The 26,230-nt window shown below is 44.7% G+C and overlaps 1 long non-coding RNA gene across 1 annotated transcript in view; it reads right to left on the bottom strand.

Moving 5' to 3' along the window:
* The window catches only part of LOC131585476 (uncharacterized), a 30,718-nt gene extending 14,465 nt beyond the window's left edge, over positions 1-16,253 (bottom strand). The window contains exons 1-3 of the long non-coding RNA XR_009278953.1: positions 16,167-16,253; positions 15,841-16,002; positions 5,773-5,873 (exon numbers count right to left, since the gene is read on the bottom strand). This is a non-coding gene — a long non-coding RNA (uncharacterized LOC131585476). The remainder of the gene's footprint in view (positions 1-5,772; positions 5,874-15,840; positions 16,003-16,166) is intronic.
* Positions 16,254-26,230: the final 9,977 nt, after the last annotated feature.

The following is a 26,230-nucleotide window of genomic DNA, read 5'->3' as shown; positions in this document are numbered from 1 at the left end:
ACTGCTGGGAAGGAGGGGATTGTAGCAAAGCAGAGGAGCTCATGGAGAAAGATGTGTTGTGTTCCCCCAGTTGAGTGTAAATGGATTGTAGCTGTCTTTTTGGTTTACTTTCCCAAAATAACTTGTTGAATTATTTATTTGAAAAAGTCGCAATTAGAGTAAGTAAAGGACAGAAACTCAGGTGTCATCAGGCACGGCCACATGGTTGTGGTCCCACTGAATTCCACAGAGCAGCACTGCCCTAGCAAACTTATCAATTAAGAATTCATAGATTGGATTTATATCCAAGCAGTGATTTTTATCAGATTATGGCTTTTCTGAATCAATGATTAAAAATTTCCAAATGGTTTCCCTCCTTATTTCTGACTTATCTAAAGACAGTGTAGCCCTTTTGACTTTGCTTTCTGTGTCCAGAGGTATAGCACATCATCACAGCTCTCTGCCACAGAGATGGCACAAGGGTGTAGCAGCTAAGGTGGGATGTCATGGCTCATTACCACAGAGTTTTTGTTTGTTTTAGTGTGAAGAGCCTTTATGCTCTTGCCCAATTTTGACTATTCACATTAACCAGTGCAATTGTGCACAGTCCCAGTAAGGTGTCAGCGACGCACGTGTTTGTCTTCAGCCTCTGATCATGTACCTTTTGTGACACATGGTGTAGCTAATGTATCCCTGAAAACTTGCCCTTACATGACTCAGCCCACACTGTTCAATGAAAGATAATCCATAAAGCTGATGGCTGGGAGTAACAAAGAAAGAAGAACTGAACCAAGACTGATTATGTGATTATTTTTTTGTTTGTTTCCCCTTTGCATGAGTGGGTGAGCATCAGGTGGAAAGAAGGACAGTCTTTGGGAACTGGTGATGGAAAGATTCTTCCACTGACTGGCTTGACTCAACAAACAGTATCCACATGGATCCATGGCAAGCAGAGGACACAGAGGGAGAGAAGCGATAGTAAAGCTACACCCAGCCCTCTAGCAGCAGCAAAATTCAGATGTGGAAATTGTTCCCTGTGTAGATAGGACCCAGAGCTGTTTCTGTAGTTTCCTTTGGCTCTTCTAAGATTTTCTTCCTGTCAGGAGGAACTGGGTGAGAAGGGCAGGGAGAGGGGGGCTTTGTACCATTCTTCCACTTGAGTGTAGAGAACAGAGAGCAGAAGGTGTGGTGAGAAGCCTTTCAAAGTGGTCGTAGATGTGTGAGGTCTGATTCTGTTTTCAAAAACGTATTTGTTAGATGTAAGTGCATGGGAGGTCATTGGAGTTATGCTGCCTTTCAGGGGGTGAGGCAGGAGGGAGCTGGGCTGTGGGAGCATCGCTGCCGGGAGCGAGACCCACCGTGCGATCAGCAGGCTCCAGCAGCGGGGACCAGGGGAAAAAGGCTGGATTTCCCTCTCCTCAGCTGAAGGCATTGCTGGCCACAGCCAAGTGCTTATGTTTAAAATCACACCAGCATGTGATCGTGCCAGGAGTTACTCTGGAAATGAGTATGGCTAGCTGGCAGGGTTTTAAGCGGAGCAGTGCCTGTCTTTGGTGGTCACCCAACATCTTGTTATTTACTGGATCTAAAAATGAACTGTGTTTTCCCAGAGCAGAGAATCCAGCTTGTAGGAAAAGGCAGGTATTTCCAAATTGCTTTCCATGTGGTAGGTACCTCTGGTTCATCTAACAACCCTTGGTAGTCCTCTAATCCATCTCAAATCCTTGCTCCAGTGCCTTCCATGGATGGGGACTGGGGGCTTGCCATGTACTTTCTTTTCAATAAGGAAAAAAAATTAGTTATTATATGTAAAGTTATTTCTGAAGGAGAGACAGATGTATCAGACTGCATGATAAGTTTCTGAGTTTATGGGAATAGATATTCTCTCAGAAAAAAAGAAACTGTCTGATATTCACCCTGCACAGTGAACACAGTGTGTTTCCAATAATGGTGCTACTCACTGATACTAAGATTCTTCCCAATAGCTGTTGCATCTGAACTAATCCACAACATGTCTGTGATGGGTCACAAGTGAAGATATAAAGGCACAGATATGAAAGGAGAGATGTGATAGGGTCTCAATTTAAGGTTTGCCATGGGCTGCATGTGACATTCTTGTAAGTAAACTGACAGTGTCCAGGTTTATAATAGCTAAACTCTTCAGTTTCCTTTATGTAAACATTTCACTCTAATGGAACATTATACCCAGGACCATGTCTCAGCAGACATACATGTATATGAATTGCATAAAGATAGAGCAATAGATAAATAGATATCTGGATTTAATAAACACTCACATTCTAGCACTAATAGGCTGGTGAAATCTTACAGAGAGGGAGAGAGAAACTGAAAGAAAATACAAAATACTGCTGAGATCAGGCTGGCACAACTGGAAGCACTCAGCATCAAAAGAATGAGGAGAAGGAAAGGCCAAGATGGATCAGGCATATTCTATGCTTATTAGTGCTCTCCCATCTTGTAGCAAGGGATGGTGAACAAGCCAGTGGGGTGGGTGCCTGCTATTTCTTCAGAGGGGAAATCATCCTCATCCAAATCAAAGAGTTCCATTTATGAACTATGGAAGATTCAGACACATTTTTCCAAAGCCAGAGGACCTCTAGGAGTTTGTATTCCTTGAAAGTCAGGTAAGTGCCTTTCAAAATTTTACTTTGACTTCTCTTGGAAGCAAGAATGTTTTTTCTGGTAGGGACTGATTTCTTCAGATTGACTATTTTCCTGTATACATTTCTTCACATTTTCCCTGTTGTCTTTCACCAAAAAAGAAGAGGGGGAAAGAGTGACAAACTCTATTCCCTATTCCCTCCCTCTCTTCCAATTCTTGGTCTGGGAACCAAAATCCTGTAACAATGGCAGCTCTCTACTGAACTTGTTGAAACTATGGCACTTGACAAGATATGGTCCTTATGGCCAGCAAGGAAACAGGAGGATTCTGCGTCCGAGAGCCTGTGTGGGAGGGTTCAAATAATCCCCTTCAGTTATTTCCCATGGCTTCAGAATTCAAGGTAACTAGGTGAGAAGAAGGAAGAACTTTATGACAGTAAATGAGTAGCAAATCAAACAAAAAAAAAGGAGAGAAAAATAATTTCTAATTTCCAGCTTGCCATTTGGGTCTGTCTTTTAAATGAGCATTGCCTGTTACCCAAGTAAGGTCAATGCAACTATTGCCCCAGCCCAGACACTATTTCCCCCCTGTTTTCACAGTGCTTGGGTTTATTTTACTTCCCTCTGCTTGGCTCCATGCCATTTCTTTGCCTAACATTCACCTTGGCTGCATATACCAGGGAAGGGCTGCTCCCTGCTCTCTCCACGGTGTGCCCAGTGAAGCCCACTCTTCCCAATAGCTCGAGCCGTTCATTCCTCCTGCCACCTGTGATTTGGGGAGCCAGCAGCTCCAGAAACAAGCCCTCTTTTTAGCTGGCTTTAGTGTTCTGAGCTAGACCAAAGAATATATTTGTGTCCTGTGCAAAGAGGAAGCAGTAAAACAAGAGGGCTGCCCAGGGCAGGGAGGTGGAGAGCAGCACCAGCAGAGCCCCCACACGTGCGCGGGCACCGCGTTCTCTCCCACCAGGGATCTGGCAATCTTGCATGCATGAATTGCCTTGCAACGGCCACTCGGCTGTCATTCTGTCAGGCCCATTTACAAATCGCATAACAGCTTTAATTTTGAAATCTCTCTCTTCTCCCCCTCCCCTCCTTATTTTTGCTGAAATGGATTTACAATGAAAGTATTTGAAAAGGAATAATTATCTATATGAGCAAGAGCAGCACAATGCCTGCAGCAGCAGGGTGGGCTACCTTCACAGGAAATGAGCTCTAAGTCTGAAATCTGCTTTTATACGTGTGTACATACTTAAAAAGAGCCAGGTATTTGCAAATACCTATAAAATATTTGATGGATATGGATATGACATGATTTGGATATAACATGATTTTTAAATTCTTTGGGTATAGATCAGACATGCAAAGTCTGATTTCCGCTTTTTGCTTTTTTGTTGTGCTAAATGCTACATTTTAAAATAAGTCTCCAACCATACCACTGTGTGCATTTTATATCTGAAGTGATATTCATCAAGAAATTGGTTACCAAAACCTTAGAAATGCTTTCCAAAGCATTTCAGCCCAATTTATATTTTTAAAAGGGCAGTCAGCTCACACTTTCAAAGTGCTGGAGAGCCCGTTTTATGCAGTAGTGGACATGAAGCTGAAGCTTTTTCTATAGTCTCTGTCCATTTCTCTCAGTGAATTGAATCCAGTCAAAGGTCAAACTGGCCAGAGGCACTTTTATTGTCATGGTAACCATGACTTAATCAAACAATCCTGAGATTCCAGGTTTGTGGGAACAGGCAAAGATCTGAAGAGACTGGAATGAATCAATCAAAGGGGGCAGGGAAGAAAATCCTAAGATATATGACTTATCCTTCCAAATCTATTACTCTGTCCTTAAACACACAAGAATTATGCCTTGGACAAAGCCTCTTTTCAGACCAAATACCTCTGATTTTTGTTTTCTTGTCCTTTGCATCAAATTTCCTAACATACCTCTGTCCTACAGCAATCAACCTCAGCCCAGATTTAACTAACAAAAGGAAAAAAGGGGAAACAAGAATTTAGGAATGATGAAGGTTATTTTGTAAAAACCTACTTAAAAAAGAAAAAAAAAATAAAAAAAAAAGAGAAAAAAAAGAGAAAAACCAAGGCAAAATACGATCAAACCCCTTTGATTTGAAAACCTATTAAGACTTGTTAGCAGTGATCTAATGAAACTCTAGAGGCAGTTAATGCATTTTTAAGGTTTTCCTCCTTTCTGGGCAGCTTCTGTGTCTTCTTGAGATGCCAAGGCTGCGGGGCTTGCTTGTGTCAAGCACTGGAGCATCCAGGGGTGCCAAGTTCAGGCAGCCTCTGCTCTTTGCTGAGAGCCTGGTGACTCCAGAGGCATCTGGAGAGTGCTGGGAGCTGGTTAACCTGGGGCTTGGCTGGGGCTAAGGCTGCTCTAAATGTGTATGTGCATCTTTGTTTTTATTCCAGAAACAATTTATTTTTGTCTTAACTCCTGCATGTGCTTGTGAGTCCTGGCTGCATTTCTTGGTTGGAGGAAGAGGCAGACATGTGGCCTCTGCTGCACCACCATAATAATGGGGGGTTTTTGGAACCTGACTGCAATCTATGTCCACATGCCATTAAGCCCCTCCCAATAATTCCTGCTTTAGTTTCTAATGCAGTTAAGCTCTTGATTTGGCTTTCTCTCTCCTGAGAAATCATAAATAGTAAAATCATGGAGGTATGAGAGGAGTAGGAAACACTTTGCTGAAGTGTTGGTGGCTGTATGTTTAACTTGTTATACCTGGTTTAGTGGAAATATCACATGTTCTTTTCCAGTGCTGGAGAAGAATTAGCTAAGAACCTGAAGTATATTTGCTCTTGGAGACTTTCCTGAAATTGAGTGTGTGGGGTTGGTTGTGCAGAGTGTGTGCTCAGTTGCACACTTTGTTATACACAATAATGGAAGCATGGGGAAGCTGTTGTCATACTGGAAAACTGCTTTTGTGATGTCACACAGAGATGTTCACCTCCCCAGCCTGCCCTCACATGCAAAGCAGGCTATTTTCTCGTGACTACCCTGTCTGAGGAGATTGCTGCTGAAATTCTGGTGTATTCATGGTATTTAAGGAATGCGGGACATGACTTGCAAACCCCAAACCTAAGAACTGTAATGACAATCAGAGAGTGAAAAAACCTTACTGATCTTTGTTTTTAATGTAGAGATGTCCTTACCAGAAAATGTGTCCTCTCAATGGGCTCAGCAAACAGACTCTAATGGGTGAATTGTCCAGAACACAAGCTTCTTCCTTGCTGCTGGATGATTGGGGTGTCACCTACAGAGATAGACGTTGGTGGGTAAAATATGCAAGAAAAAATTGCATAATAGAGCTTAGCAGATGGACAGAATTCCATGGATACTGCCAGGATACTGGCAGGACAGAAGATAAATTACTGAAGCCTGAGCATCAGACAGGGAAATGAGTAGTTGAGGAGGTCTGGAAAAAAGGAACACTGACCTGTGTCCAGGGATGATGTGATTTTCAAGTGTAAGAAGAAAAAGGTCCCCTTTTAGCTTGGCTGTGAGGAGGCCACTGCTACTCTGATAGTGCTTGTAGAAAGGAGACATTTCAATACACATGGGAGGAATGGAAAAGCAATTCAATGTAGAAAAATAACAAAGTTTAGAAAACAACAGGAAGGAAGAGGCAGGAGGCTGATTATGTCAAGAGAGCCTTTTCTGAGGTCTGTACATATAGGAGCAAACAAAGGAAACAGAAAATAATAGCGGAGATGAAATGAGAGAGAAGTACAGGGAGATCAAAAATGGGAATTAGAGGACTGGATGAACAACTACATCAGCAAAGAGAAAGTGACACATCTGATGTGGGCTTTCTTAATAACAGAACAAGAAGAAATTTTAAGAGGAAGAAAGGCTGTGCAGGGCCTGCTCTGTGAATGAACAGGGTCTGTAGTTAGAGATACTGGGATCAACAAAATTGAGGAGAATTTGGATGATTTTTGATAGGAAAAGGCTTTTCTTCATTTCTTGTCCAGTGTCTCAAATAATCCTTAAGACCAGGGAAAAGAGCAGCACAGATAGAGATGAATTGCTGCCTCCTGCAGCAGTGCTGAGCACCCCTTCTATCAGGACTATGAGGAGCAGCAGGCACTCAGCACCACTGGGAAAGAAGCCTCAAATCTTCTCTGCTCTTAATCTGTTGATCTCCTCAGGACAAGACTGAGGAAATTGGTGAGATGAGGGACCATGGGCAGGTTATATACAGAGCCATAACTGCACATGACCTGTGCTGAAATGAAATGCAAATCTGGTAGGTAAGAGCCCCTGTAAAACTCCTTCCCCTCTGCAAAAATACCCTCCAAGTTAGCTTTAACACTTAAGTACCATGGTTCCTGAATGCTACCTTTAAAGGTTAAAGCATTTAAACTGTAAGAACAGCCAGGGGCAAAAAGAGGCCCGTTTCAATTTGATATGTTGAGGTCCTGCAAAAAGCCAGACTGGGGGGTCTCCGAGCTCTATGTCCTTTCCTTTCCTCCTGAACCTGAGATGGCCCCAAGGCCCAGGCTGGGCAGTGTTTCACTATCCTTCTTCCTTTCTCTCCCTGTGTTGTAGTAAATTAGCCATTTCCAAAGGGCTCAAGCAGGGGAGGAAGTTCTCCATCCCTGACTTGCCTGCCGCACAGGGCAGTTTTGCAGGAAGGAACTGAAAGTAGATCAGGAAAGACTGGTGCATGAAGAGAAGAGCTGCACTTCTCCCAAGGGTTCAAAGTTTGGTTGAGACAAACAACATCCCTCTGCCACCATGAGCAGGGACGGGTGGAACTGGTCCCATCACCATCGCTGTCTTCTTGGGGGGAGCCCATCTGTCTTTCATGGTAGGTCACAGAACACCTGCCTTCCCTGGAGGGGTCAGGATCTGTCACAGCACACTGTGATCAACAAACAGGGTTTTTTTTCCCCATTTCCTGGCCTTTACCTTGTCCCTGTGCTTTGGGGCAGGTGCAGGCCTGGCTCTTGCTGTTTTACACCCAGGCCAGGGTAGTGCAGCCTGTCGGTGTCACTGCAGCACCAGCAGCAGGACGGTCCCGCTGCAGCGCGGCTGTTCCGCTTGCAGAGACACGAGAACACCCTGTGGACTTTACCCCACACTGTAATCCAAAGAGTACTCCTCAGTTTACTCTAACCCAAGCCTTCCTGCATGCTGAACACTGCCTTTTGCAGTGTTATCTGCTGTGATAGCTGTGGTATTAATAGCAGGAACCCTCCTTGCAAGGAGCCGACTGCAGCTACAGCACGGCTCCCACTGTGCTCCTTGCCTGCACTGCTATCTCTGTGCAAGGAAACACTTCCAGCTTTACTCCACTGCTTACAGTTAATGGAGATCTCCATCCATTTATCCTGCCTCAGCATAAACAGCCCTGTCTGGAGGTGGTGCCTGCTGTCAGCTCCCACCTTTAAAACAGTGCTGGAACTTCCTTGTGCTCAGAGATGTAAGTGAAGGTCTCCAGCACTTTCTAGGCAAGAGCAGGGCTGTAGGTGACTACTGAGGAACAGAAGTGTCAAATCTTTATGGGAGCCCTGCCATAGAGAGGCCTTCTACAGTTGTGTTTCCCTCTTTTGAAGACATCTCTTTGAAAACCTCTACAGAAATAGGGAGGGGTTTGCAAGCGATCATTTAATAGATCTGAAAAGCCCAACTGCTTGGTAAAGTTCTTTCACCTTTAGTAAAACATGTTGGTACTGGAAGGCTGCCACGTGCTCTCCAGGGCTGTCCTTACAATGAGATGTTTTAGAATTGCTGCTGTTCAGGAAAGAAGAGTAGGTGTGTCTGACTAGGAAAGCTTTCTGAGGGTCTCTTTCAAGGCTTGCTTTTCTCATGGCAGCAGAGAAAGGTCCAAGAGTCACTTCTCTGTTACCATGAGAGCTCACTCCTACTGTTGCAGCTGTGCACAGCTGATGGGCAGATGCCAGTCCTGGTGAGTCTCTCAGGAGGGAAGAACTCTGAATAATGCTGACTATTGGGTGCTTAAAAACAGACATTCTGGAATACATTTTCTGGGGGAGAAATGTTATCTCCACCAAGCAAAGCCTGTAAATTGTGTGTTTACCACACAAAATTTCGCACCCAAATCCTTTCCAGAGACCTTCTCTATCAGATATTTGTTATCTCCATCCTGCCCTCAGTGCATCGAGGGACTGTAGCTTTGCCAGGGAATTCTGAATTCCACAAGTTTCTGCTTCTGCTTATCTCCAGTCTGACACTTCCTAATACCATCATTCAGAACAAAATTTTACCGAGGTAAGCTAATTTCTTTATCAGTCTTCATTTGATTTCAAAAATAGTTCTAAATCATCAGAAATTCTGATCTATAGCACTGAGCTATCTCTCCAAAGAGATCCCATGGAAGTATATTATAGACTTCTCATCAGACGTATTAAGGCATAGAAGCAACATACAAAGATGATTGGAAAACTTAGGCATGGAGACATTTTTTCCAAATGATGGATGTGCAAAATCTTTTATTATGAATCTTGAACCCCCAGAGGAAGGACTAGGTGGCTGGCCAAAATATCTTGCTAGCTGATGTAGAGAAATTTCTAAAAATTAGTTCTAAAAATTTCATATGTGAAGGTTGGAGTGGGAGGAACTTGACTTAGTTAAGTCAGAGAAAGATATCTGATATCTAAATATAAATTAATTCTTCCTCCTCAAAAAAAAACAAACCAACAAACAAAAAACCCCCATATAGAACCCCAAAAAATCACCACACCAAAACAAACAACCCCTCCAACCCAAAACAAAACCCTACAACCCTTCTAAGCACATGAAAATAGAATTGCACTTCTACATGAAGTGTGCAGGCTTATTTTGACCTCACTTTACAGCAGTGTGTGAATATAAAGTTCAGCAGAAGTTGATGAATTTACACCCCTTAGTGTCCACTTGCAGAGTGTGCAAGTCTTGAACCGGAGCCCCAGCAGTGCGAGCTGTGCAGGCAGGAAGCTGCACCAAGCTGCTTTTGAGGAAATCACACTTTTTGGATAAATATCAGTCAGCTGCAAACATTTTTCTCTCCAGGATGTGTGTGCTTTTCTAATGTCAATATAAAAATGTGGTGCTAGGAATTGGGAATATAGTTTTCAGATATTTGATTACTCCAGCATTAAAGCAGCATGATAATATTAGTGGTAGCCTTTAACATGAACTCTGTTCTGTAACTTCCAGGCTTCAAAAACTAATGAGGAGTAAAACTGGGGAAAAAATGTCTTCCGACAGGCTGGTCTTCAGCACCTTTTTAATGGATAACAGATTTGCCATCATCACACATCACTTGGAATATATTATGACAAGACACACAGGCTAATATAATGCATTGTCTACACAAGGCTACTATGTATTAGTGAATTTATCTTTAATTTGATACAGGATGGTTCAGTTCCAGTTACAGAAGCTTTCAAACTGTTTTCCTGGAATAACCTAAACCCAGGGCAGGTACTCAATGTAACCAAACAACATCAGGAGCTTTGTTACAGAAGTTGTAAAAAAGTTTCTTTGCTTACATGAAATTCAGAAGGAAAAGCATGAAAAGAGTGTCTAACTTTCAGCACTTAGTAACAAGCTTTCAGGGAAGACCAGGACACAGCCAGGCAATCAAACATCAGATTTTCGCAGAACTGGGTTCTGTTCCAAGAGATACAGGGAGCTGACTGCACCCTGAGCTGGGCTCTTCTTCATTTTCAATATTCAGATGTGAATCTTGGTGTTTTCAAATCCTCCAGCTGTCTGAGTGCTGGGGGCTTGGTGTTGTCACAGCTTTGGCTACTAGGGGAGTGCATAGAAAGTGCAAAAGTATTCAAAGTTCTTTCCCAGGGAAAGCAGGCTGATGAAAGAGATATAAACTTAAAAGCAAATTTCTTGTCTTCCTAAAAGACTAGTGCATGCAAACCATTTTATATGTATAAAATAATTTTGATCAACAGAGGAAGATTGGAAGATGCGAGGGCACACAATGCAGCAGGCACAGCCATCTCCACTTGCAACAGTCAAGGCTCCAAATGTTTTTTTCCCTGGCTGTAAATGGCAGATCTAGAAGTCTATCTCTTGTTCTGGTTTTGCCTTTTCAGTCAAAAAAAGTATAGGGCAGACTTAAAACATTTTTAAGAGTGTTCTTCAAACTTCCCCAGGCAGGTCAATGGGTAGTTGGAACTGCAATGACTCAGGAGCATTGAGTCATATGCTGGCATTTTCCTCCTCCTCTCTACCTCTACAAACAATGATTTCTTCCTTCCTCTTGATTAGCTCTATAATATACTCAGATTATAAAGTGAACTCGATTTTCTGTCTCTTGTATTATCTGTAGTGTCTCATTAGCCTCAGTACCATCGTAACCCTTCTCTGAATCATCATTTGTATATGGATGTTTGACTTATCAGCTGATTGTCCCTTTTTCTCTTTCCTTCCCCATCTCTTTTGAAAGCCAATGAAGCCATTTCTGTCGATACTTAAATATTGCAATTTTTCCTACTATCACTAATAGCATAATGGCATTATGAAGAGCCTTTCTGCAGTGCATTTTTGTGTGACGTAATGCAAACAAGATTGAATTCAATGAAAACATCATTAAATGTTACCCTCTTAAAATTCATTTAAGAATGAGCAGGAAGTTTGGACATAGCAAATGTTGTTTTTCAGGGTCTAAACATTGAATGAAGTATTTTCAGGACAGCTTCAGTCAGGGCAGATTTAACATGGAGAAGGCACTGTAAAGTTTATATGCATATGAGCATAAAAAAGACTTGAGAGCACAGAAAATAGCTGTCTATGTGCCAGTGAGACCCTTGTGTCATAGAATTAGTCCTGGATTTCTTCTTCTCATAGGGTGAGGTGAGAATAATTTCCCTAAGACTTATAAACATTTCTCCAGATTTATGCTAAAATGGGGTTCAATATCTCCTGCTTCAATATATTGGACAGTCAAAGTAATTCTCCCTGTGAGCATTCTACTCTGTGTGATGTAGTGTGAGATTCTTGCATGCATATTGCTTTCTTAATGTTTTCTTGGCACCCATAGTCACAACCTGTTTTTCTCTTCTTCTGGAGACCTTTGTCCAGAGAGCTGCTACTTTTTAAAATCAAATAAATAAAGCCATTGTTACCTTTTCTTTAAAAAAAAGAAAAACACCTCAGGATAACAAATTCTGACAGGCTTTTAGTACTTGGTATCCACAGGAACTAGGACTGCTTTGCAAACATCCTCAGATTTTCAAGATCTTGTTCCACCAAATACAACCTGCATTTTTCTAATATTTTCCTTTGTTCAGCTTCCCTGTTGTCTCATTCCATGTGGTCTCACTTAAGTCTTGTTTTAACTATGATAAGTTCTTTTGTTTTCCTGTTCTATCTTATCTTCACAGCCACATTTATTTTTCCTATGTAAAGCCAGGGAAAATGTCTTGGTGTTACAGTGCTGATGTAGGGGTGCCCAGAAAGCCAGAAAATGCTCCTCAAGAAACATGGATATAGATACCAGTGAGGCTGGGTGCACACACAGCACTTTGCTAGCTTGGGGCTTTTCCTTGATGCAGTTTTGCAATGCATTTGAGCAATTATTTTGCTGAAGCAAAGGGACACTTATTTGCCAGGCTTTGCTCATTCTGTGATCTCCTGAAAAGGCATAGAATTAGGAACCATCTTAGGAAATTATAGCTCTTTGCCCTACAAGATAAGGAACCTGGAGTTCGGTTGGTATCCTTGATGGATTTGGCTTCTGCAGGATTTTATTCTTGCTGGGAAAAAAAAAAAAAAAAAAGAAAAAAAAAAGAAAAAAAAAGTATCCCTAGTATTTCACATTAGTTTAGGGGCTTAACTTAAGAGAAGTAGTGCTTGGTCTTGTCACCCTGCCTGGGGGTGTTGCAGAAAGTCCTGGATTCCTGCTGCAAAGGTGCTGCGATGGCCCTGCCTGGGCTCTGCCCAGTGCTGGCAGGCAGTGCTGAGGCAGGAGAGCAGCGGCTGCAGTGTCAATGCCTGGGGAAGCAACGGGCACCTCTGCAGAAAAATTTACTGCCCAGCACCTGCCTTGTCCTTTGTATGTCCTGGGGAAAGGAAAAACATCGGGAAACAGGGAAGTGAAAGGTGACAACAAGCTCGTCTTTCCTTGCAAGGCTGTGAAAGCAGGTGCAGGCTTGAGGCTGTGCTTTACCAAATGCAATAGTTTTGTCTGTGCATCCCCTGGCAAGCTGCTCACTGGGCACACCCCGGTTCTTATTTTTTTAATTAAGCGCTAACATGTGGGTGTTACCTTGCACAGAAATTAGAAGTCTCCCTTTCCATCTCTTGCTTTATTTTAGCTTTTGGAATGGGTGAAGATTTGTTTTCCTTGCTGGAGTAGTCATGCTGTTACGATGGAGATGCTGAAGGGTCCAATTACCCTCCCCTGGATGCTGTTTGTAAAGCAATTAGAACTGGTAACGTGTGATTAAAACCAAGAAGTTATCACTCCTTTCTTGAGGCAGGATGGGTGACTGTTTGAAGCTGAATATGCACCAAATCTACAACAGAATAATTTCCTTACCCAGTATGTAGCCCCCTCTCCTCTGTTACTGACTGCAGGTATTCAGCTGTATAGGTTTTTGCGCATGAATTAACACTTGTAGCTAATAGCAGTAAACTCACAAATGGACTATTACTTTTTATAGCCTTTTAGCAAAGTCAGCCTAGTGGAGCAAAACTGTTAACAAATTAAGATATGTTTGACAGGACTTCAAGCAGGAATCATAACCCAGGAGTCTCCGGTTAGAACATAAATGTAAAGTTGTCTGTAGAATGAAGCTGTATATCAGCTGTTGTGTGGTGGCAAGTGCTAAACCACAAAATAAGAATTAAGACCAAGAGTTTATCTTGGAGAGATTTTCAGAGCAAGGAACTGACTTCCTGTAATGGTTGTAAAGAGCTTGTCATATTTGTAGTGCTACAGGATATAAAATAACAACAGTCATAGTAAAAATAAGTTGTATTTGTGTACTTATGACATTGTACATATTTTAGACATTGTATGATGGTGAGGAAATCTGATCTTCTGAGGGGAGTGTCTTTAAACCATGGACAGAATATATTTGGCAGTGCAGATGCAGGGCTTTTGTGGGGTTTGTTACTTGAGCATAAACCAAACTGGAGTAAGAATGGCTGCAGGAACTATCAAATGTGTTTAAAACAAGTCACCTTTTCCAGCAGACACACTGCTACAGACTGACAGGGTGTGGGATTTCTGGTGTGTGGCTTCAGCTCCATTGTTCTCTTTGTTCTTTTTTTTAATTGAGGGGGTGGATGTGGCTGCACAGAGGCTGTGTTTGCAGAACATCTGGATGAGCACTGGTTCCTCTGGTGTGTGGGAGTTAACAGAGAGTAGCTGCCCACCTCAGAGCTTTCTGTCTCTCCTCATCTGTGGCTTTCAACCCTGTCATTCTGCTTTTTATTATAGACTATCTCATATCTCTTACCTCATCAAGTCCCATCTCAAAGACAATCTTTTAGTCGGCTTCAACTTTTTCATATTTTGGAATTGGCTGATGGGGCTCTTGCGTCTGGCATTGGTTCATTTTCTTCCTCACCTTTCCAGTACTCAACACTTCATTTTATAAAGCAGAGATGCAACACATGTCTTGAAGCCCAGCATAAGCTGTAGCCTACAGGGGACTTTTCTCAGTGCATTCTTATTTTTGGGGCTTGTTGAATCTGTGCATCATCACATCATACACCTGCATATGCTCCTATTGAGGAGTTCAGGAGAGCTCAGTCTGTCACCAGCTCCCCAGTGGCTATGCTTATTAGTAACTTAAAGCCCAAACTTAGACACATTCAGGCTGATTTTACTCCTCTTTCTCTATCTTGAACCTTCACTTCCCACTAGGCTTGCTAAAACTTCATTCAACATAACTGAAGACTCATTCTCCTCTTAATACCTTGTGATATTCTGCTAAGAAGATCCAGTGTTTCAGTTCCAACATAATTATATGCTCCCAAGGTGTAAAATGTGTCTGCACCAATAGCTTATTAAAAGAGTGTAATAAAAATTATGACCCCCACAATTCTGCTATTAATATAACAATTCCAAGCCAAGAAAGCTCCTTGATCCTTCTTATGCATCTGCTGGAACATGGTACAAGAGCAGAACACCATAAGCCAGTTTAATCCCTTCTTTTCACCCCCTAGCAATATACATTGGCCCAAGAGAGTAACACGAATTGAAAGTTTAATTTATTAATATGCAATAGTGATAATGTCAAAAGAACAATATATAAAGCCCACACAGAACAGGATTACACGGTACATAGGGGAAAGCCTAGAGCTAATATTTAATATAGCAAAACACAGCCAAAAATAACTTCTCGTCCAAGGAGCAAGAGGGAGAGCTCTGCAGGTGCTGGAGCAGAGGAGCTGTGCAAGCAGCCTCTGCCTTCAAGTGCACAGCTGGACCCAGCCATCCATCCTCTGGCTGAGCTTCCTCTCTGCTGGGAGCCACAGAGATTGTGGTGCTCTTCCCAAGTGCCAAAAGCTGGGCAGTGACTGAAGCTCCCAGCTATCACTTTGCACTTTGACTACTTTAAAGTCTCTCACTGCTCCAGTTTAACAGTGCACACCAGAATCACACCAGCAACACAGGTGCAGAGCAAGCCACAGCAAAAGGGGAGCCTTAGAGCTCAGAGCACTTCTGCAAGTGAAGCATGAAACCAACTGTTCACTTTAGCTGAATTGTTCACTTAAGTTTGGATGAGCAAAGTTTCACCAGTAGGCAAAGTACCTTGCAGCCTTAGCAGAGATGCAGCCACATTAACATGTGGCTTTGCCAGAAATGAGCAATATACCCAGGAGTTTCAAACCAGTAACAGTCGTGTGAGTGGAAAGCTGTTCAGCCTCTTAGGGACTGGCAGGTTTCACACACTTCCTAGAGTTTGCTTTCCTGCCCCTTCTCTAAAATGAACAAGGAAAGAAAGGACAAATGTGAAGGAATAAAAGTCAGTACTTCTTCAGTATTATTGAGGGTTCAGTGTACAGCCAGGATAGCAGAACTCTTGGAGGACAAGTTGAGAGAGGGGTGATATGGAGAACTCTCTGGCTTCCCTGCAGGTTTCCCACTCTGTCATGCATTTCTTGAGTGGTGGGATGAGGTACAAGCTGACCTCTATCCTGCCTGCTGCTTGGCACTGTCACCTCTCTGTACACACACACGCACCCCAAAGAAACTGCAACAGCAAATAAGTACCTGGTCAAAATGTGGGACCTACTTGTCTCTGTTGATTGAAGAGTCTAGGTCTGACAGCCAGGGCTCTCTTAGCTGTTGTGTCTGTAGATTCATCCCGTCTGATTCCTCTTCGAATCTTCCACAGCTCTAATCTGCTTGCTGTCCTTCCCTTTGCTGGAGTTGATTGCTCCCTTCATGGCGTAGTCTGATTTAGAAGAGCCAGGTCAGCTCAGCAAAGCTCTGCTGCTTGAAACTAACTCATCTCCTCTTGAATGCCACACAAGATGCTCAGCTCTTATATAGCAATAATTTCTAAAAGTCAGGAGGAGGCTGAGGAGATGAGAAATGAGGGCAAACCAGGAAACCTACCTCAGCTGAAACACCAGCAGCTGGGAAAGGCTGTGTGCCCACAGCCTGGCTCTGCTCCATGCTGTAGATCAGAGTCCACAAGCACAGCAGGAGAAAAAAAGCAGTTGGGGTTACCCTGCCAGCCCCTTCCTGAGGAGGGATAGATAGAGGAGGATGTTTGTAGCAGCAGTTCTTGTATGAGTTTGTTGTCTCTAAAGTTTTCTCACTGGTGTTTTTCAAGTGCCAGAGCCCGGGCAGGTTAACGCAGGTCACAGCTGCCCTGTGTGGAGGTGTCACGTCACGCTGCCTGGTTTTTATACATGGGCCTTCTGTGATTTATTTGCTGCTTCTTTCAAAAGCTTTATTTCTCTCTAGCTGGCTAAATTAATGTATTTGTAGTAGTTCAAAATGGGTGACCAACAGCAGGCTGGGCCCCTGGCTGAGCGGAGGAGGAGAGTTTTCCCCGTTCTGCCAGGAGAGAAGGGGTCAGGACGAGCCTTGTGTCTGTCTGGCCTCTGCAGACTTTCAGGGCCTTTGTGATATTCTCCTGCTTTCCTCCTGTGGTTGCCATTGCTCTACAATTTCCTGTACTGTCACAATTTTTTTTTTTTTAGCTTTATTTTCATACTCATGAAATCTGTGACTATTTTACTTTGCTCAAAGTGTGATGTGTGTCAGAGGGTTTTATCAGCAATAATTAGTGCATTGGAGGGAAAACCAAGGCTCCAAGGAGGAGTTTTGCCCAGGGGTTTATATATAATATGTGGGGCAACACAGGACCAAGTCACTTGGAAGGCCAGCTGTGAATGCTGTGTTCATAGTAATGCAGTCCAGAGCAGAGTGAGAGGTCAGACACCAGAGTTATGCCCAACATCAGGCTCCTGTACTGGGTGAAGCTGTTGATGGACAGAAAGTAGGGTGGTTATATCTGTTCCAATGACCAGAGGAACAAGGAGCTGGAGACAGGTAAGTGAGTCTCACTGGCAAAATGAGTTTTATATCAATGGGTCTCCTGGTTTTTTCTTCCTCCATCATTAGGTAAGGAAAAAAAAAATAATTGGTTTGCACAGTTTCTGTGGTTTTAAATATCGCATAGTATTGCATGAGTCAGATGTGGAGATATGATAGATGGGGTGAAAAAGAAATCTGTGAGACAGAAAATGAAGAAAAGTACCATCCTGTTAGTACAAATGATTCTGCCCTGGGCTGAAGAGGGCAGGAGAGAATGACAGGCAAGTGCTCAACCAGAGTTGAAATGCAAATCTGAACTAGAGGAAAAAGGAGGGAGTGATTCCTCAGTAAAGGAAAAAAAATATTAAGATCTGACCTAGATACGAAGATCATTCCCATCCTGCCCCCATTTGCTAGGTCAGGGAAGGTAATCAGGAGAACAAGACATCTGTAGGACTGCTACAAAATGCCTCCAAGGTTTTGAGCGTACATGAGGAGGCTCACCAGGAAACACAAGGTAGCTGTGCTGCACTACGTGTGAGCTTGAGTCTGCCTGGCTACTGGGTCAGGTTCAGGGGATCTAAACCTGTTCACTGTGTGTCCTCATTCCTCAGCTCCTCACAACACCAGGTAAAAGCCAAGAGGCAGAGGATGGTGTGTGTGGAACCACGGGTGACTGTTCTGTCAGCCTGCAAGTGAGAGGCTTTTACTCAATGCTGGCTTAACAGCAGCACCTCCGCTCCCACCGTGCTCGGGATCTGACCTCCTCAGCTCTTTTCATGTGCTTTTCCCCTGCCCTGGGAAGGGTCAGGCTCTTGCTGTTGCTCATTTCAAAATAAGGGTGTGTAGCTCAGCTGAACAATGTACCCTAATGACAAACTGCCAGTAGGTGATGAGTTTAAAAATATCGAGAGATATGATGAGAAACAGAAGAAGAATAGAACTAGGAGTAATAAAATGAGGCTGATAAAGGAAGAGTCACCTGAAAAGTCTCCTGGGAGGTCTGCTATGCTAGGCATGGCCTCTTGGATAAATGTGAGCCTTCCTATGAAACCATTTATGAATTATGTGAACTGTTTGCTTTTAAAAGCCTCGTAGCAGAGACCATCATCCATATCAAGTCACCCATTAACTCTTAATATTTCCAGCCTCTTTTCTTTGCCTGTTGCCAGTACCCTGATTACAAGGCTTTCATACACTGATGAGTTACCTAGTTTTATCTGGCCCAGAAAGGCTTGCTCTGTATGGAGCTTATCCACAAGAAATTAAAAAAATATTTATTGCTCAAAATTCAAACCATTTTACTTGGTCTTTGCTATTATGTTTGTATCCTGGACTTGAGGGAAAATTTTAAATGTGCTCAAATTGACAGCTTAATTCTAGCTTAATTTTTAAAAGTGATTTGGATACCTCATTCATGATGAATTCAACCCATTTGAATTTGGATCCATTTAAATTCTGGACAAGGCTTGGATCACATATACCTCTGGGCTTAGGTCTCTGATTGTAAATGAATCCAGGCCTTTGTGCTTAGACTCTCTGGTGTGACCTGTGAAGGAAAAACATGCACATGGACACTGTTGCTAAAACCTTTAGGTACTTGAGGGAGATCTATTTCAGTAATGTTGGGGTTTTTTCATGGAAAACATTTTACATTTGTTTTTCACTGGTCTTTAGAGATTGACAGTGAACACAAACCCCCTCACATATAACAGGAAAATAAACCTTTCGTCTCCTTTTTTTTAAAAAAAACATGACATGCAACACTCTTTACCATTCCAGAATTAGAGAAAGCATTAATTCAATCCATTTAAGTGATGAATGCCCACAAAATGAAACTTTTTTTTTTTTTTTTCTGGAGTGATGACTTTGGGCAGATTAGAGCAGCTAGGTAAGAAATCCAGCAAGTATTTATCAAAGGCTCCTAAGACAGTGCAAACTCTAGTGAGTTCAAAAGCAAGAGACTTTCAGTCTTCATACAACTGACAGGGTCATAACGTTTCAAGAATGCCAGGAATCCATGTGGCTGTTCCATTAAACACCCCTGATTAGTGAATGTGCTGATAAACTTAGAGAGTCAGAGGTCAACATTTCGGAGCCCAAGGTACCCCAGGTATCTGAAAAAGTCTCCAGAATTCCCGTGCCTCTCATCCAGTTAACCCCTTCCATCACTGCACCCATGGAGGCTTAAAAATGGGAAGAGAGTGTCTCACACACAGCATTTCCAGACAATTCTGCAGAGATGTTGAGTTATTCTGAAAACTATGGAAAAATTATCTCAGGCACCTCCCGTGGAAGTGTTCATGACAGCTGGCTGTTCTTTGATTTCAGCTCAAGCTCAGAGTCAGTAAACGTGTAAAATCCTGTGTTGCACTGGCTCATCTGGCCCCTCTCGACTCCAGGTGGTACCATGATGGCAGCAGGCTGTGCATTAAAACACCTCCAGAGTTATCACATTGCAAACACGACAATGGTTTCAAAATAGTCAGGACCAGTCACACCACCCTGTCGCTGCACTGAGCTCTCCGCTCTGCTCAGGTTTTACAGCTCTTACTCCTGCCAAGTGCCTGTGGCCAGCAATTGGGAAATCTGTGAAAATATGGGCTATGTGCCTGAGCAAAACTTTTGCAGGGCATTGGTTTAACTGCAGCACAATCAGGAGGGTCCCAGGAAGGCTGAATTATCCCAGCAGTCCTCCTGGGTGTTAGCCCATTTTCCAGGCAATTGCCCTAACTGGCAAGGCCCCTCCATGGACTTTGCTTCTGCCTCAGTCTCCCAGGCAGAGATGCAGAGTTTAACTGGTCCTGCAATACATGGCTTTTCATTCCACCCGCTGATTATGAGCTGCTGGAGGCACTAAGCATTCGTGTCTGCTGAGGGCCACAGCGTGACCCCATCAGTTTCTTTGAAAATCAATAGGAAAAATGTTGGAGAATGCAAAGGAAGGAGGAACAGTCAAAGTAAAGACAAGTGATGTCCTGTAATGGCTATAATGATTCTGAAACACACAAGGTCACAGATAATCAGGAATCTAATTCTCCTTTGAAAGAATCTGTCAAGTTACTTCCCTACCTCAAAAACAACTGCTGATTGATGTTATTTATGGGCTAACAAATTCATTAAAGGCAGTCTGAATGGAGGTTGTACAGCCTTTACTATGCAGGTGGAGTTCAGTAGCCTCAGCTGTAGGAAAAAAAACAAACCAGGTGAAGAGGTTTTCATTGTTGTAGTAAAACACATGGATAGAATGTGTTTCAAAAAGTGCCAACACTGCTGCAAGCCAAAGCCACAATGCAGCAGTTCTGTTAATGAAATTCTCAATAGTTTAGGCTTGAGAGATCTCCCCATTTAGCTGCTTCACCAGTTATTTAGAATTATTGTGAAGTGGGGAGAAAAGACCCAGGAAGGATGGAGGTGCCTTGGGACTGAGCAGAAGTGTGCAGAGAGGTCAGGGCTGGGCAGGCACTGACATGAGCCTTAGAGAAGGAACCAATATTTGGGGCTCTTTCTCAGTGTAGACTGCAGGTAACACTTCAGGAAGAGGATGTTGAGCTCTGCAGGGCTGTATCTGGGAGGATTTTGAAGCCAGTTTGTAACAACATACACCCCAACGTGCTGGCTACAGCTGCAAAGCAGGACAGTCTGTATGTAACACTAAATGTCAGACCCCTTCCTCTCTACCACGGTTCCACCCAGCTGCTTTTTGGTTTTATTTCAAATTGTAAAGAGCAAGGGCAGAGCTGTTTCCTGTAGGAATGAAGTAAAAAGTTTAATTACAGGTAACTGGGTTGGTTGACAAGAGCTCTTTGCCCTGGACTGTGTGTGTGCTTGGAGCAGGGGGTGAGGGAGCTATGGCATGGATCCAGATCCAAAACAACCTGCAAACAGTGGAGATGCAAGGCAAATTTGGACTTCAGCACAAGCATGGGTGTCAGGTCAAAAATGTATAATGCAAAATCAACTCACAGCTCAAAGGCCAGGGCCACAAGCGGGGAAGTAACAAACCCACAACTCAAAAATCTTGGGATTAGGCTAGATAGCAAAGTCAGCCAGGAGAAGGAAGAGGCCATATGAACCTCTCATGCAGGTATAATTTAAAATACATTGTAATTGTGACCTGTGTTCTGAGAGGTTTCTTGTAATGAGGGGTCTTAGAGTTTGTTGAGTTTTTTTTAAAGCTGGTCCTCAATTTTTTTCACAGCTACTTCAACCTCAGCAGCTCCTAGACCTGAGGGGAGATGGGTTGTCCTTTCCAAAGAAAAAGCAGTGTAGCTACACTACTTTTGATCATTTTAACTTCAAAGATGTGGGATAGAGAAAGATCATAAGAAAATGTGGTTGCAACAAGGAGAGAACATATGAAAATATTTGATGAGTGAGAGGTGAAACTCAAGCAAAGATGAGATTTTGGCTGGCTCCAGCTGGGTTCATCTGCCCCTTTGCACTGAGGATTCAATGCAATACAAAGAAGAAATTCCAAATTCCAAACACAATAAAAACTCTTGTTCAAAATGAAGTTATTTCTGCAAAGTGACAGGCAAGAATTTGCCTCACCCTTAATTTACACAACTTGGACATTTAGAAAGCAGAGACATGAACAGTGAGATAGACAGTAAACATTGCAATGTCTAAACCTCCCTGTATAGTTATGAATTACAAATTTTGTATTTGCTCACATCCAGGTATTATTTTTCTGTCAGTGAGGTTGTTCATGGCATGCTATTTTATTATCTAGATTTTTCTATCACTCCAACAAGACCTTTGAAATTGCAAATTTGGTCAATACCCAGTGCAGGCACAGCATGGCCAGAGCACATGAGAGTCTGTTCTGCCCGAGCAGTGCTAGGGTTCTGACAGGAAAACTCTCAGCAGTCAAGTTCCAATGATGTGTTGTGTGTCGTGTGTGTGTGTGTCCCAGCAATATCCTGTTTCATCAGCATTCACCCTTTTCTGTCCCTCCTTTTATTCAAAGTGTTTTCTTTTCAAGAAAGTTCTTATAAGGGCACAAGCATAACTTTCACTCCAGCACAAAACACTTCGTTTTGCCCTGTATGTGGTAGACTCTGTCTCCTTCTTCCCAGCACTGAAGTATCTGGAGCCCAGATTTAGAGTCAAGATTTCAGGCACAATTTTGTGGCTTCATAGTTCTTATTTAGTTTTTTAAAAGGAAAAAAAAAAAAAAGCTATTTTAATAATCTGACCTGCATTTTAATGACTTCTAATGTCTGTGGTATCCATCCAGATGTGGTTTTGCCTGCCTGACCCTCCTGTCAATACTTATTAATTTCATGACAATCTTTTCAAGAGTGTTTGGAAACAAACAGGGAAAAGTTACTCTAAGGTCAAGAATGAGCCCAGGGAGGTGAAACGGGAATGATCATGCTCACTACAATAGAGAGGTATTTCTGCAGCTTTTTCTATCTTGCTCTTAAAGTGAGCTCTATGCATATATCAGTAAAGTATCCCTGAAGAGGGAAGTTGCTACTCGAGTCCTGGAGGTGAGAGGAGGAACCAAGGCATGTTACTGAAGCAAATCAGTGGCAGAACAAGGAGGTCCAGGGCTTTAATCCTTCACAAGCTCTTCTGATGGACAAGTGAAACATGAATGTTTCAGTCAGGGTGAGGACTTTGACTGCTAAAATAACCGTGCACTGGAATAACCTAGGGGATAATTGGTGCTGAAAAACTTGGGAATCAAAAAGGCAGCAGGACTGGCGAGGCTGGAGTGTCCACCGTGTGCAAAGTGCTTAACCAGAACTGTAGCTTTCTTGATTTGGTACACTTACCAAGTTGATGTAAACCAAAATCTTGCTAATTAATTAAACCTAGAAATGAATTTAGTTTTCTTGGAGAAAACTGCAGGAGACGCTGCTTACTTTGGGGTTTCATTGTTCTGCCCTGTTGGTACAGCTGGAGGGACTTCAGATCTTCAAAGGAAAAGTGGATGAACACCAGCCAGAGCTGGACGAAGTAAAGGATGGGGTGTCATTAGTCCAAGATGAAGCTGCCACAGCTCTGTGGACAGCTGCTGTGCCGGCAAGCACGGACTCTTCTCCCTGGTGTTTCTCCTGTGGAAATGAGGGTGCTTGTCATGGGACTGGTGGGGTCTTTTTGGAGCCTTCTCAGTGTGGTGAGAAGCACTTCTAAGTACAGGGCGGCCAAGCCTGATCTGGCAGTGGCACAGAGAGGCGAGAAGCCTCTGCGAGAGGCGGCGGTGTGAGCGAGGCTCCGCGGGGCTCCCCGGGCTGGCGCAGCGGGCAGGAGCCCATCCCCGGGGAAAGCAGCTGCATCCCGGAGCCAAGCGAGAGCACCACGCTGAGCCCCTGCGCCAGGGCAGCGCCCGGGGGATGGGCGAGGTGGGACGGCTGAGAGCGGTGGGACAGGTGGGACAGGTGGCAGCAGTGGGACATGTGGCAGCGGTGGGACAGGGGAGCGGTGGCAGCGGTGGGACCGGTGGCAGCGGTGGTAGCGGTGGGACAGGGGACAGGTGGCAGCGGTGGGACCGGTGGCAGCGGTGGTAGCGGTGGGACAGGGGACAGGTGGCAGCGGTGGGACAGGTGGCAGCGGTGCTACCCGTGGGACAGGGGAGCGGTGGCAGCGGTGGTACCCGTGGAACAGGGGAGTGGTGGCAGCGGTGGCAGCGGTGGTACCCGTGGGACAGGGGAGCGGTGGCAGCGGTGGGACAGGGGACAGGTGGCAGCGGTGGCAGCGGTGGCAGCGGTGGTACCCGTGGGACAGGGGAGCGGTGGCAGCGGTGGTACCCGTGGGGCAGAGGAGCGGTGGCAGCGGTGGCAGCGGTGGCAGCGGTGGTACCCGTGGGGCAGAGGAGCGGTGGCAGCGGTGGCAGCGGTGGTACCCGTGGGACAGGGGAGCGGTGGCAGCGGTGGCAGCGGTGGTACCCGTGGGACAGGGGAGCGGTGGCAGCGGTGGCAGCGGTGGTACCCGTGGGACAGGGAGCGGTGGCAGCGGTGGTACCCGTGGGACAGGGGAGCGGTGGCAGCGGTGGTACCCGTGGGACAGGGGAGCGGTGGCAGCGGTGGCAGTGCGGGTCCCCGCCCGTCCCCGCCGAGCGCGGCCTCGCCCCGGGCCCCACGGGCGGCTCCTGCGGCGGCAGCGCCCCCCAGCGGCCGGCCCGGCCCGTTCCCGATCCCGGTCCCGGTCCCGCTCTGTCCCCGTCCCTTCCACGCTTCTGGGACTGATGCAGCTCCGTGCCGGAGCGCTGGGAACGGCGTGAGGCTTTCCGGACAATTTTCAAAGCGCTTCAAGCGACCGTGTGACCCGGTGGCCCCCAGGGTTGCTGGGTGTCCGGCAGCGGGATCCCTTCAGGCCGGAGGAGCCCCTGTGTGGCCCCGGAACCAGCCGCACACGCGTCTGTACCAGCCCAGGGGTACGAGGGGACTCAGAGTGTCCGGAGTCCTTCTGCCATGTGGGAGAGAGTCCAGACTGTGCCTTCCCGGGTGAACGCGAGTTGAAATTTCATGTTTTGTTGAGTACTCAAAGAGAAAAGGAAGGTTGGATTTTGTAGAGGGCTTTTACCAGAGGAAATTAAAAAATATGTATCTGACATATCTGAAGACTTGGTTTTAACTCGCATCCTGATTGTTCCAGATGTTCCCCAGATGTCAAAGGGATCCAGGCACTGAGACAGCAGAACACATTTGTTTTAATATGTTCTAACTTGAGTATTCTCAAAGAATTAAAAGGCCTGGGTTTGTTTTGATTTTTCCTTTCACTAGTAACTTCAATGTCTATTAATTGTCTACTAATCAAATTGAAGGTGAATTAGTTCCTTTTTATTTCAGACAGCATGAGGCTGATATACATCCTGATCCTGGCTGCTTCCCAATCTCTTCTCTTTGAGTTTGTATGGTACTGAGCAGCTCTGGGGAAAGTGCTATAAACATTGGCAACGATCGATGCACAACCACAGGGGTAAAAATAGAGAGCTGAGCTCTTCCACAAAGTGCTTATAAAATCCATCAACTTGGGGTTTCCCTCTTCAGCTATTCCCTTGATGGATCTCAGGATATGTGGAAGAGTTGAAAGCTGCAGGAAAGGGTGGAACAAGCTTCAGACCACTGACCAAATCTCCTTAACTGGGTCCAGCGTCCCTGGGAAGCAACAGATAAGGCAAAGAGCCCCTCTAAGACTTGGGGAAAGGAGCTGCAGCTCCCAGGGGCAAAACCCCCTGGGGCAGCCCTTGCCTTCTCCCTGGGGAAAGGTGGGATGAGGGAAGGGTGTGCTTCTGCCTGGCCTGGACCTTCTCTTCCCACTGTCTTTTTTCTTCTTTGTATTTCTGCCTAAGCAAGACATCAACGTTCAACTAAAATTTAATGTTCAAAAAACGCCCTTTTTCATGAATCATCCAATATAATTTCCATTATCTCATCAGGGTGCAAGGGAACCAGGTGCTCCTAAGACTCCTAAGGTGATTTTATTTGCAGTGAAGGAGAAGTCGTCAGTGTCCAACACCGTTTGTAGTGTTTCAGGCCTATGGAAACTGGAACCTGAGTGACAGACTGGGCACAGGCACAGAGGTCCATGTCGCTGGAACAGAGCAGATACAATTGCGTATCCGTGAGTGCGTGTTCTCTTAGAGGAGTTTGGTGACATTTGTTCTGTGCACCTGTGTGGATGAAGGAGGGGGGCATCTGTGCACCGTACGGCCCGGTACCAGCACCTCCCGTGGCACAGGGGGGCAGAAGGCAGGGGTGGCGGTGCCTTCTGCCGATGTCCTTGTGCCGGGCACCGCGTGTGAGCCGAGCTGTGGCCGTGCCCAGCCCCGGCCCGGCCCGGCCCCGCTGCCCGGAGCACAGGGGGACCGCTCCGGCAGGGGGCCCTGGAGCGGGCTGGAGCCAGCCCCGGGAGGGGTCCGAGCGTGAGAATGTGTGTGTATATGTGTACGTATGGATGGATGTATATATATCTGTGTATATATGTGTACGTATGGATATGTGTATATATATCTGTGTGAGTGCGTGTGTGTATACGTGTGTATATGCGTATGAGTGCATGTGTATATATATGTATGTATATATATCTCTGTGTGTATATATATGTATGTACGTATATATGTGTGAGTGCATGTATATATATGGATATATGTGTGTGTGCGTATACATGTGTGTGTACGT

This window comes from Poecile atricapillus, chromosome 16 (genome assembly GCF_030490865.1).
Source record: "Poecile atricapillus isolate bPoeAtr1 chromosome 16, bPoeAtr1.hap1, whole genome shotgun sequence".
NCBI classification, from domain to species: domain Eukaryota; kingdom Metazoa; phylum Chordata; class Aves; order Passeriformes; family Paridae; genus Poecile; species Poecile atricapillus.
Note: the sequence above shows the minus strand (reverse complement) of the source record. Positions and strands in the feature narration are given on the sequence as shown.